At 34.1% G+C, this 12,555-nt stretch overlaps 1 long non-coding RNA gene across 1 annotated transcript; it reads right to left on the reverse strand.

The window, feature by feature from the left end:
• Positions 1-625: 625 nt before the first annotated feature.
• On the reverse strand, positions 626-7,225 carry LOC124374419. The gene is made up of 3 exons (XR_006923556.1): positions 7,174-7,225; positions 4,944-5,057; positions 626-705 (listed from the first exon to the last, which is right to left on the reverse strand). It is a non-coding gene; the product is annotated as an uncharacterized LOC124374419 (long non-coding RNA).
• Between the last annotated feature and the right edge of the window lie 5,330 nt (positions 7,226-12,555).

A 12,555-nucleotide genomic window follows, 5' to 3' on the forward strand; every position in this document is an offset into this window, starting at 1 on the left:
GATTAGTAAAAAAATCATATATTTTTAACAAGGCTTCACTGTACATCTTTAAAAATTCGTATTATATCAGTATACAATGGGAAACACAAAAATTTCCAAACTACAAAGTTTGTCACTAATTTTTTTTTCTGGGTTATGGAAAATTGGAAATATAATGTTCAGTGAAAAATGCATTGTAATAGTATATTACTCAAACAATAAATGCTGTCTCAATTGACAAAAAGTTAATTTTATTGCATTAATTTCTTTAATAGATTTCCAAAAATAATTGATTTGAATTTTATCCATTTTTATTGGAATTTGATGATGAAATAAGCGGAGTTTGCCATATTGCAAACCATCTGCACTCACCTAGCCACATGATTTATTGTGGATTAAGAGTTTATACATTTTATTATTAAATTTATGTACTCTGGGTGTTGTCATTTCCAGTCATAAATTATACTTAAACTATATAAATAATATTTTCTAACCTTGAACCCTTATTATCCTTGTTGTGGAACCCTAGAGAAGAACTTTGCGATTTTTTTAAGATCAGGGAGAATGAACGACCTATGCTAGGAACTACCACTTGTGTAGGCAGAAGCAACCAACACCCTTCTGTAGAGAAACTGGTGTTATTTCACACTGCTCAGTATAACACAGCACAGTTCTTTCTTCTCCAGCTCTCGAATTACTGATTGGAATCCAAGAGCAAGGTAGTTTCTGAAAAAATATTAAATTTAATGGGTGGAGTGAATTAAAAAACTAGAATCTACTGGTTAGCACCTAGCCCCTAGTCCCTAGCTCTTCCTCAATTCGGAGTGAATAAACAAAAGCTAGGTCTAGGTAGAAACATTCTACCCTAGTTTATGAAGGTAACCGGGAAAAAACTTAGAGCAACTGCTAGGCATAGCACTTGCTAAGCCTTACGCAACAACTAGGTTTCATGTTGTGACCTTGTTCCCCCCGCCTCTCTTCCTCCGCCGCAGCGCCCGCGCCGCGGCCGCTCCCGATTTTCGATGCAGTCTTTGTCTCTTGTCACTACTCACTAGTCAAGTTCGCATAGTAGGTTCCGCTTTGTGTTCAGGATAATCTATTTCGACTGTTCGACCCTGTTTGATTGGAAATTAGTTACCATCACAGCAGTCATGTCATCCAAGCGCACGAAGTTGTTGGTGACCGATAAAATATTTAGACCGGGCTGTGTTTGTCAACTGGTGACTCAACAACCCAGTAATAATTGAAAAATGCAAAACCTCCAATCTGCTGTTAAAGGCCAAAAAGAGATGCCTGGCAAAATTGTCAGTGAGGATTTATCATCATGCCTACAAGGGAAAAAGTTGTAACAGTTGTTCAACTAGAAATAAGCTGTTTTGAGTAATATGAAGTCGGAATATCAAAATTAAAAACAGACACAAAAAACAAACTGGGAACAAGCCAATAAAGATGAAATCCAATGTGGAACACCGAATTTTCATGATTTTTTTAAGTCAAGGAAATCAACCCTGTATTTTCTAAAAGGTAAACCTAGGGAGGCATATTTCTATTGGTAACATCAAGCCAATTCCTACAACATCTCGAGCGTACGAAAATAACCCTAGCTGAAGTTGAAGCAGTCCGACGACGAGAACCTATTAGCCAAAATGAAGGAACTGTTTGTGGCGGATAAATAGAAACTGGTGACTAAAGTGAGAAAAAGTGCCAAAACCGTTATGGGCCTATGAAAGTGATGAAAAGACATATAAGGGACCCTCTCTATAACCCTCAACTTCAAACGGATTTGTTTTGCATGCAGGCAAATGCAGTTGAACAAAATTGAAACTGGAAAAGAGAAAAAAATAAAACGCTTGGAAAATAGAGAAGATAAAGAGTTCTTCTCAAGATGTTTGCTTGCTCAAACTGATAATGAAGACTTTTCATGTGTTCCACTTACGTAAACTTACTAAAATTAATATATTTCCTAGCTAGAGTAGTAAATTGTTATCGAACATAATAAATAAATATACACACTCAACCTTATATATCCCTAATCCCTAAAAAAAAATCAAACAAAAAAAAAAAAAAAATTAAACAGTACCAGCTAACTGGCCTCCAACTTTTTTCCCATTTGTTGTTTATTTTGTAAAACCGGTCACAAGACATGGGTAATTCGAGTAAATACTCCACTTTAATTTGATTTACAAACAACATCATTTTGTTCCTCTTCGCTTTGTCAGCATACACCTCGCGACCAGTAGGTTCTCTGGATTCTCATGTGTGTACCGTCTATTTCTTCAATATTCAATCGTCACCATTGATCTCAAAAATTGTCCATCATAAACATCACCAAGATATTTGGCAATATTATGTAGGACTGCACAACAGACGACTACTTTAGGCACTTTTTTTTCCCGGAAGCCACAACGAACACAGTTTACCCATTATACCTCCAGTCATCAGCGAAATCTTCTTTTTATCTGTTCCAAAACACCACCTTTTCGATCACAACTCCTTTCCCTAGGAATGACACCAAATTAAAACCGCCTTTCTGCTTTCATTTGTTGGTGGTTTGAAAGGGGTTATTAACCATGGTGATATTTCCGTACCCGGAATCGCCAAGTAAGACATACATCTACCCATCAAAACGTGACATGATCTCCCTAACTGGACTTCTGACGCCTCTAATTCGCGCTCGCGTCATGCACACTACCTGGCCACTCTGCACTTTATGCTAGTAAATCTCTTTCAATAGAGCGTCACAATGTACCCTGCTACATTTATTGTAATACACCCTTTTCTATTTACATATTCGTTCACCCATGCAGATTAGGCTTTTTAATTTGTACCGGTGAGTGACAATCTAGCGCCCCGATGTCCACAGTTTGGGTAAACGGAAAAAATTTCTCCTGCCCTATTGAATTTTTGCTTCATTAATTTCTTCCGCACTGGTGTGCTGGAAAATGTAATCCTCAAAAATATTAGCTCTATCAATAACATCTTATTCTCATAACATAGCTTTACAGTTTATGCCATGCTGTAGTTCTTAGTGAACGCCAACGTCCTCGGCGTATGCCAGACAGAAAACCAGGATGTTCGGCTACGAAACGTAAGAAAACCCTCCATTTGTTTCCTTCGGAGAAAGGTCGCACCGCCACGAGTGTCAGTTTTTCATTCAAAAACTTCCGCGGCTAAAAAACATCAATACGCTTTCGGAGCCTCAAACCTTAACAGTTCCCTTACACTTATTTATCTCATCGTCGAGCACCATAAATGTTTATAGCTGTTCGAACTTGCATAAACTCCCGACCATGGGCTGATGTCCAACAAACAACTAAGTAAAAAGCTAGCATGCCTCGGTGCTGACTTAACAAAAGCACTTAGCAGTTGCTAGCTTTTAAATTGAGAAGTTGTGTTTTATTCACCAATTCGGTAGATTGTAAAGCAAGTGGCTCATAGGGTTTCCGGAAAAAAAATCCTAGGCAACTCCTACCACCCTAGGCAACTGCTAGCATTTTTATTCACACCAAAACCAAGCATCTAGTTAGCGTTAAAAATCTCTTTAGACTTAGCAAATGGCTAGGTTTTATTCACTTACAAACCCACATATGGTATCAATCAAGTATTAACCCCTTCGCCACTAATGAATTTCATAATCTTCCTTTAACACCAAAACATCTATACAAATATATTTTTCTTTGAAGTAAAAAAGCAAATTTTTATTATACATTTGCCTATAAGAGGTAAAAAAAAATAAAATAAAACGGGAGCTGTTTAGTTGAAATTGGCATATTTATTGATACAAATCTTAAAATCAACTTTTCTTAACCATACATTTAATTTGATTCTAAATTCAAATTCCATGGTACAATCATAATAAAACTGAAAAATTTTATTAACTACTAATTATTAGCATTTTCTCTATCTAAGCCTTTTATATCGATAAGTCGACTAAGTTTCATGGGGGGAGATAAGGTCCTCATATTATACTTATCCTCTGGGCATCGACAAGGGATACATTTGGTTATTGGCTCTGTAGCAAGCAGGTGGAGAAGGACGTTAGACAAAGGACACTTCTCCCTCCCCCACTGCTGCGGCAAAGTAGGCCCATCTAAAAATACTTCATAGTCATCCAACGATAAGCACCCAAAGTTGTGTGCCGCCTGCCATTCCGAAGGGCTTTTTTTATGAACTAAAAAATTTCTGCGCAGAGGAGACATACAATATATAATTTAGGATATAATCGTGTTTGGGCGATTCGGTCAAAGTCCCATCACTGGAATATATCCGTCTGGGAAGGGTTTAAAAAGTATTGAGGTTAACCCTCACCAATCTGTGCCTCATATAGTAACTTTTTTGAACAGCAGCAAAGCCCATTTCCTTTTGCCAGTGGTGTTTTTTAAACTGTTACTAGGAATAATGCAATATGCAAAGGATACACTTTATATATTGTTTTAAATATATTAATCATAAATATCGTAGACTAAGCTTTGTTGGCTTGCTTGATACACTATGTCCATTTTAATATGGTGGGGCCATTTCAAACATTGTAGAAAAATGATAAACTTCTGTTATTTTATGAAGCTAGAGAAAAAAAATTAAAATGTTCTGAAAATGCGTTACAATAATACATTACCTCAGCATTTTCTTACAAACAATATTTGTATTCCAAAACTGTACTCAAAATTACATGTAAATCCCATTAGAATAAATCAATTATATTTCAGACGTGTCACAAAATTACCTACTTCTTCCCAGAAGAACTATTTTAAATAACAAAACTGCTCTTATCTCAGGAATATGTCTCTTTATTGTATGATTGTATTAAATTCGAATTTTTTAAATAGTAGTTTAATATATCCCTACTTTGTAGGAGTGTATTAAAAATGATTCTACATAAAAAAACTCAACTATCAAACAGTTGAATAACACACTTGTTTACTATAAAAATTCAATTAATTACCACTAAAGTAAGACGTACGTACCTGTATAAATTGTGTTGTTTATTTGAGCCAACTTTATTTTTCTCATTTATAACTTCACTAAGTTTCCATTGCTTGTTCAACTGTGTCCTTTCTAATTTTGCAGCTGGAAGCAGTCTAAAAAAATCGAATCCATTGTATTACAGTTAAGTCTTGAAAGCTTAATAATATCTATACTATCCGTTAATAACCACGATCAAATAAAATAGTTTCAACAACTTAGCTTTGTACAATACTGTGTATAAAATATTGTTTCTCACAATCTTAATAGGTTTTATAAGATAATAAATACATTTTTCTGTACCATGTGTTAATATTTTTTTATTATTTTTCTGAAAATAAACTAACACATATAAAATATAAAAACCATAACCTTTAAGGTCATAAAAAGATAAAGTCAAATGAAATCTTCATTGCTCAAGCAAAATGAGGTCTATCTCTCTATTAATACATTCAAGCCAGTCCTATTTCAGGGTACAGCATCTGAAAGCCTACACTTTAGCCTACTGTATTCATTTATAACTATGGAATATAATTACCTTTAAGAAAACAACTTTAATTTTTTTTTATTTAAAAAGTACTTTAACGTCATCGGTACTAACAGTGTGGGACACGTCACACTAAGCACATATTTGTGTTGAACACTTGATATAGTACTTGGCACATAGTAATAGCATTGCTAAATAACATAGTTTTTGTAGATGAAATATTATTTTTATATAAAAAGTACTATGACACCATTGTAGCATTACCAATACTAATGGTGCTGACATGCAACACATCTAGTTCCTGTCTGCCTGATGGCCTGAACTTCAGTACCTGATTCATCAGATTTTAATTTCCCCCCATATTTCCTATAGTAGATCCAAGCGTAAGTCCTGTCATCAGCCGGTTTTATGAGAACCGCACCTGGACAGGCCTTCTTAGGGCTTTTTGTCTTGCTCGTATTGTCTTGGAGGATCCATCTGACCCACTCAGCGATGTGGTCCACTCCTGTCTTAAGTACCGTCCTATGATTGGTCTGAAAAACTACCCGCATCTCCTAAATTTTTCTGATAATCAGATAAAAATGTTTTACTCAATCAGCGATATTCCTAGGTAATGGTATGATGTTTTAATATTTGTTATAAACCTTCTATTCTACTTGGTCCTTTATTCTGGTGGCTTCTCTGCCCTTCATTTGGTTTAGTAGTATTATTGCTACATAATCAATCTGCATTGTTGTTTGACTGTGAAAATAACAATGTTGAACATGTAACAGTGTTAAGTGTTATCTTGACTAAAGTCTAGTCAAAATTGCATCAGCTTTATGTTACATCCTCCAGATGTAACAAAGGCATAATACAGCATGAATCATTTTGCCACCGCTTATGATTTTAGCACAATTGAGGTGATCTAAAGGTTTTCAAAAAAACATGGAAATCTTCTATGAACAGAATTTGACAGTGGTTGAACTGGTAGGCAAGAGATCACACACAAAAGATCGGTCATGGAACTTGCATAGAGACTGAAAACACAGCCAAAACACCCCAGTGGATTTAGTTGTGGGATCGTTCCAGCTGGTAATTTTGTAAATTTAGTTCTTATTAATGAAAATCTTATTTTCTCTGTGCTCGTCTTAAATACTAGATGTTAAAATATGGAAATGAGATCTCATTTGATTACATATTCAATTTGAAAAAGTTATGCCCCCCTTCTAGCTGAGGACATACGTAATAAAACACATTATAAACTTTCATTGTTGGATTTAGGCTTTGCCCCTAACAACCGAAAGGTTACAGTCAACAGATTTAATTTTTTTTAATAGCAAACAAGAGAACTATTGGTAGCTTCAACTGTCATGGTAGTTCATCTTGTAGTGATACTGCCATTTGGGTTTTTACCGCAAACCTCTAGTACTACGTGTTTGATGTCCATGCCCCTCAACACGGTGGGGGGAAGACACCACATCACACTCTAAAAAATAAACCAGCCAGGTAATGCTGATGCCAGGACGCACCATTTTGTCATGCTCCATGAGATTCGTTTTCCACACTCTGCTCTACTGTCTATGCTTTTATTAAAAAAAGTGATTATAAAGGATGTTTGTGACATTATAATTTTAAAAGTAGTAAAGTATAATATACTTATTTCTAAACCATAACCTGGTTTAATTTTAAAATTAATTTAAGTCATAAATTTCCATATTCATAGTAAAATATTAATATGCCTACATCAGTTAGAAAAAACTTACTTTGCAAGTGAATCCCTTACAGGAGCAATTTCTTCTTCACTTTTCTTTAACCTGGAAAATTAAATAATTTCATTTAGCTGATTTTAAAGTAAACATAAATACCAATATGACAAATATTTGCTCTTCAAAGAATTCACTCTTTCCCATATACGAGGGCTATCCAGAAAGTAGATTACGTTTTTGATATGGCATATCAAAAGGAGGGATATGCACCACCATCAAAATCAATCTTGTCTATGTAGAAAAATAGTTCTTGTCACTTTTAAATCTCCACATTCAGCAAAATACACCTCAAAATTGGCCTCAAAAAGCATTTTGAGGCCAATTTTATGTACATATAACATTCACTTGTTGATAATTTCTTATTTACTTTCAGGTCCATTTCATTGTAGTTATTTTCACTGATTCAACATTTAATTGAGTATGTGAGCAGAAATGTTACTCTATTTTTAACACCAGTATATAATATAAATGAAATGTTTTTTAAACTAAAATTGCCTGAGACAGTTTCTTGGATCAACATTATCAAGGTTAACAGAAACACTACATTTTGAGGATTGGAATCTATCCTCTTCCTAAAATTGTTAAAAGAAACTTAAGGTGAAACATACACAAAAATTATTAATTTATGATGACGAACACGCCAAAATCGAAACACAAAACAGTCTTACAGAACAGGACATACTACAAACAAGAGAAGATGAAGAATGAGAAAAAAGTTAATATGGACACTTTCTGTGGCAACATCATCTGAAACAAAGAAAGTAGTCTGCAGGAATTATAGGGCTTGCCTTCAATGACTTTTCTTCTTCTTCATCAACAAGTAATATGTTAAGATAAACGCAGTACATGATTCAGACTGAGACTGTACGCCACAATTTTTAATCATACTGACAGAAATTCCAAATCAGAATTTTTTTTTTAAACTTTAAAGTATCCAGTTAAATAAATTCTTATAGCCTAAGTAAGCAACAAAATTGATCCAATAAAACACATAGTATTTTCTATTACTTTAAAGTATGGGCAAAAAACAACTAAAAAAATAAAGAAAAGGCACAAAAACATTGATATATATGCTTTACTTAGTGCTGGAATTAAAGATCGAGAACCTAACATGTCGCTAAAAGATAGTCTTGATGGTTTTCATCAGTAAACATTAACGTTTGATATTGTTCTGTTCTTTACTAATTATACCTAAAATATTAATCTGGTATTGATTATACAACTCTTTTTTAATGTGTCTGACAATAAAAGTAACCCTCTAATTATCATTTATAGACTCCTACTTTGTCTCCATGTCAATAGTGGTTCTATCTTGAATTAAATTTGTGACATTGTTTCATGCCATAAACACTATGTTCAATAAATGGGGTTCCATTACAACAATATATTTATAACATTCAGAGGCTTTTACTTATTTTTGCTAAACCTGTCTTCACATTAATTTATGCTTAAAGACATATAACGCAATGACAACTCAAACTTATCGCCCATCAGCACGTGGCAACACAGAATGTGATAAACAGAGAAACATCCCTCGAGGTAGTACTTATCACTAAATTATCAACTTCTAGAAGGTTCTGATCATAAATGCCCTAAGCCCCTGACAGCTAGGAAACCGCAAATTGACAAAAGAAAAAATAGTAAATTCATCTAATCATAACTTCCTACTAGAGTGTATATTGCAAACGTAGTTCCACTTTTTATGTTCTAAAATTAATTATTTTTTCAATTTTTAAGTTTAATACATAAGCAAAATTAACATATCCATAACTTTTGTATATAGTCTATGAACAATCTACTAACAAACAACCTGTTAACTCCCGATAACATTAAAAATATCTTTTCTCAATTTAAAAAATAACACATGATTACATTACTCATAGTCTCATTCTGAAAAAAAAAACACAATGGACTAATTTAAAAAAATAAACTCATTTCCTAATGTTTTAACTGCTCACGTAATCTGCACTAAAAGATGTACACTAAATAATTTTTGACTACAGTATAAGAAGTGGCCAACCAACACAATTGAATTATGATTATTGATACTATTGAATATTGCATTTGACCTATACATATTCATAAGTAATCATTCCCAGCTTCTTTTAATTAGACTAGTGATATCATTACCAGCTGTTGCTAGTGACGTCATTAACAGCTGTTGTTATTTTGTCTATGTAGGAGAAGGTTAGTGACGACAGGCACAATGGCGATGAATATGTAGATATTGGCTCAAAATAATTCTATAAACACTGAGCAATGTTTTAAATGGTTACAAGATAATAACCTTGCTCCTTTAAATCCGAATTGTCCAGTTTGTATTGACAAAATGAAAAACTAGAATTAAAGGTGAATATCAAAAGAAAAGTAAGAATAACCATGATGTTATCTAAAAACGATCTTGAGAAGACTTTTTTTTAACATTCTAAATTTGGTGTTATGAATGTAATGAAAAATCGTGTACTATTTTAGTTGAAATCAAACAAAGTATGACTTTTAATTATTGATGAATGTACTTTTGACGGAATCAGTACCTGTAGAAATACCATTTAAGATTGGCTAAAGTAATCGTAAGTACTACTCTGCTCAAAACGTTCGTTTTTTAAATATTGTTTAAGTTATTTTATGCAATCTCAAACAAATAAATTTCTTTTACATATAAAATTATACCTTCACAATAATTATATGATTTTAAAAGTATAAAAAATGGGTAGGGTACGATAAGCGAACTCAGTTTTTTATATTGAAGAATATAATCATTGATACCTTTTTAACAGGAGCAATCAGCCAAAGCTCACCTAAAAAACTGTTATTTTTACCATTTTTAACAGGAGCAACCAGCCAAATCTTACATTTCCAAACTTTAACTAAAAAACTGCATCACACTTTTTATATTGACAACTATTGTTACTCTAAAGTATATATATTACAAACCAACTAATGGTAAAAAAATGCCTACTAAGTATCCCTGTGGCTCATGTGAAATAGGAGTGAAATACTCAGGTCTAAAGTGCACTGGTCCTTGCAACATGTGGTATCATGCAGGCTGCCAAAATGTAAAAGAAAAAACTTTGAAAAAACTAAGTTCTCAAGATATAAAAACATGGACATGCTTCACATGTAAGGCAGGAGGCTCAGATTATGACAAAAATTTAGTTACAAATACCATAGACAACCCTTCCTCCTTTGACTTAACATCAAATACTCATAACCAAAAAGACATTCTAAACAACTCCATAAAAACTCTAGAAAGCAGTATTTTAGAAAATGAAGATGATAAGCTTGCTATGGCTGCTACAATAGGATCGGCACTGCTGGAGAGGAAAACAAGTTTTTAAAAGAACAACTGACTATTGTAGAAAATAAGTTGGCATGTTTACAATGTAAATTAGCCAGTAATGAGGCAAAGATTGAAGAAATGGCTGAAGAAGAGGAAAAATTTCTTGGGAAAATTGAAACCTTATCCCAAAAGTTAGCTGAAGCTGAAGTTCAGATTGAAAAAGAAAAGAAAAATGTAATGGAAATTCAAAACTTATCTGAAGACCATGACAGGAAACAGGAACAGATAATTGAAAAATATGTTATAAAAAGCAGGGATCTTGAGAAACAACTTTTAGTTTTGAACGCAGGAGTAGCCAAACAACAGCTGAAAACCTCAAGCAAAACTGACACTGTAACTCAAACTGAAAAATGTGAATTTTTTACGCAAGAACAAGCCACAAAACTTAATGGCTATCTTGCTAGAAATATCCCAAATTAAATCCAGGCAGAACACCATGGAGACTACTCTTAAAGACTTGAGTGTTAAGCTTCAGTGCCACTGTTCATCAAGTCAGCAAAAGCTAGTTGTATATGAGCAAAGCACCCAGACTGAAAATATCCCCCTAAAAAACACCACAAGATGTTACCTGTCTACCACAAACACACATGTCAACATACGAAGACCTAAAGATGTGAAGACCAATTGGGGTAAAACATAGAGACCAAATCAGTGTCTCTCTTCAGTCTGCAAAGTTTTAAGGCTTTCCAGAACAAAAACTACCCTCTTCCAAAGGAACAACCCCAAGCAGAGAATAAAAAGGATAATAGTTTATGCAATCAAAAGTCTAATGCAGTGGATTTGACAAAAACTTACACCAATGACGAACTTAGACTTAGTTTAGAAAGTAAGAACCAACCAAACTCAACTGAAAGAAATACAGCATCCACTCTTGAAGCCCCTGCCCTTGCACCCCCCTTCATCGATGAGAAGGCCACCCATAACTGCTACAAGACTTGAGCCACTCAGAAACCTTCCTTGAGTTTTATGAAAAGAATATAGAACATGTCAAAGCCAATTATCATAGAACTCAACTTGCTCCTTATAAAAAATGAACATCTCACCTTTTTTAGAACCAGGCAGCAACCGTCAGACCTCCAATATAAAAAGTAATGCATCTTTCTTAGAGCAAAACAAATCTTCAAGAAACAAAATATTTAACTTAACAGTTCTCCATCAGAATATACAGGACTTATCTAACAGATCAAATAGACTGATACACTTTATAGGAAATCTGAAACCAACACCTAATATAATAATACTAAGTTGAACACAGTCTCAAATCTCAGGAAATTGAAAATGTTGCTCCAATACCTGGATATATCCTCAGAGCACATTTCTGTAGGGAAAAAGCATATAATGGGTGGGGTTGCAATTTATGTAGAAGATACCTTAGAAAGGAGTACCTTTAATGTACCAATCAGTCAGCACTGCGAAGAACTTGTATGTGAAATGGCTTTGGTAAAGGTTATGCTCAATACCACCTGCTTATACATAATGGGTACCTACAGATCACCATCATCCAACTTAGACGAATCACTTAATATTCTCTCAAAAACTATTGAAATCAGTAAACTGGAAAGTTCAAACCTTCTAATCATGGGAGATATAAATGTAGACATTTTTAAAACCTGACAGGAGATCAGGTAAATTACAGGAGATGTTGGCTTCTCACAACATTCAGAGGCTGGAGCTACCACCTACCAGAGTAACCTCCAACACCATTTCATCAATTGACTGGATATGTACTAACTTAAGAAGTGAAGAAACTAACTGCAACCGTGTAATGATTCTGGTCTATCAGACCACACTGCTCAAGTCTGTACTATTAAAACAGAGTACGTAATTGAGAATTTCAGTAGTACATATCGAACCTTCAAGACAGAAAACCTCCTTGAACTAAAATGTTTACTTCAACATGAAAACTGGCATTACATTGAACAATTTGACACCGTTGAAGAAGCCTACAACAGCTTCATAAGGACAGTGACAATGGCCCTGGATGCTACCTGCCCCAGAAAATTAAAGAAACCTAGAAAGAAAATTAAAACCTAAATTCT

Source organism: Homalodisca vitripennis, unplaced genomic scaffold (assembly GCF_021130785.1).
Source record: "Homalodisca vitripennis isolate AUS2020 unplaced genomic scaffold, UT_GWSS_2.1 ScUCBcl_8368;HRSCAF=16454, whole genome shotgun sequence".
NCBI classification, from domain to species: domain Eukaryota; kingdom Metazoa; phylum Arthropoda; class Insecta; order Hemiptera; family Cicadellidae; genus Homalodisca; species Homalodisca vitripennis.